The following is a 1,519-nucleotide window of genomic DNA, read 5'->3' as shown; positions in this document are numbered from 1 at the left end:
GAGACAAGAGAATCACCTGAACCCGGGAGGTGGAAGTTGCAGTGAGCCGAGATCGCGCCACTGCGCTCCAGCCTGGGCAACAAGAGAGAAACTCCATCTCAACAACAAAAAACAAAACACAAAAACAAAGAAACTACACATTAGGTACAACATAGACTACTTGGGTGACAGGAGCACTAAAATCTCAATTCACTGCTATATAATTCATCCATGTAACAAAAAACTACTTGTGCCCCAAAATCTATTTAAATGAAAAAAAAAAAGCTAACTCCTGTGGGAAGGTTTCTGTTGGGTCAGTGTTATCCACAGACCACTTAGCTGCAACCAGGAGGGTAAGGTATGAAGAATGTCTCAACTAGGTCCATTTGGGCACCCCTGGCCAATCACTGTGCAGAAGGCACATAGAATTATGGGAATTCTTACATAAACATACCTAACTAAAGTAGAAAAAGTGGCATTTTGCGGAAGGGTAGGGCAAGCAATGAGTACACAGAACAAAAGATGTTCACTGCCATGTATTAGAGTTTTCTTATCTTCCATGTTTGAATCTTGCCAAGCTAATTTTATATTCTTTTTTGGCTTTGCCATATGGACCAGTGCATTTATTATGGAAATAGATTATATAGCTATCACTAATTTGTTCATAAATATTAGATTCTGTTCATTTTGCACAGAGATTAATCACCTGCCAAAATGTACATGATTTTTTTGGTGCAGAGAAATCACTTATTAGTCATATTAATAAGGGAATATCAAACATATTTTTGAAGGGCCAGAAATGAAGACATAATGACCGTATATTTCTTTTTAATAGGATATTTATTTATATTAACAAATGTCACTTTATAGAAGACATTTCAACCTTTATCAAATAAACCCTCTTTGAGTGATTTATTACATAATTTTAATAGCTATACGTCTTTATTATATGAAGATTTGAAAAAAAAACTTTAAAAATAATTCCTGTCAATTTCAGCTTAAAATCTATGCCTTGAAACAGAAATTTTAGAAAAGGCCCAATTAGCTGTTAACTCTTCTGGTGATGGAGTTGCCAGTTTAATATCCACTTCACCCTGGGTGATTAACTTAAGTCAATTGTGATCATTCCACCCCATAGTAAAACCAATCCCAGTGGCTGGTTGCTTTGGAAACTGGTCCATAACATGATACATGAAGAAAGGGACGGTTCTGCAGAAAGTTTTCTCTTCGCTGCATGTCACGTGAGCTCTGTTCATGCCACCTGTCACCGGTCCAAGGTGAGGCCAACACTGACAACAGCCCAGGAGAGAGATGAGAGAAGCCGAGTCTCTGTGGACATTACTGATCAGTGAGTTACTCAACCCTGACCTTGCCCTTGCCTTCTTGACTTTTGACAGATAATAAATGTATTTCTCATGGTTTAAGCCAGAATCAGGATTTCTATTATTTGCAGCTGAAATTTTTCTTTCTTTCCTTCTTCCTTCCTTCCTTCCTTCCTTCTTTCCTTCTTTCTTTGTCCTTCCTTCCTTCCTTCCCTCCC

This window comes from Sapajus apella, unplaced genomic scaffold (assembly GCF_009761245.1).
Source record: "Sapajus apella isolate SASKATOON/1434 unplaced genomic scaffold, GSC_monkey_1.0 scaffold6, whole genome shotgun sequence".
In the NCBI taxonomy this organism is placed as follows: domain Eukaryota; kingdom Metazoa; phylum Chordata; class Mammalia; order Primates; family Cebidae; genus Sapajus; species Sapajus apella.
The sequence above is the reverse complement of the archived record's forward strand: the minus strand, read 5'-3'. Positions refer to the sequence as shown.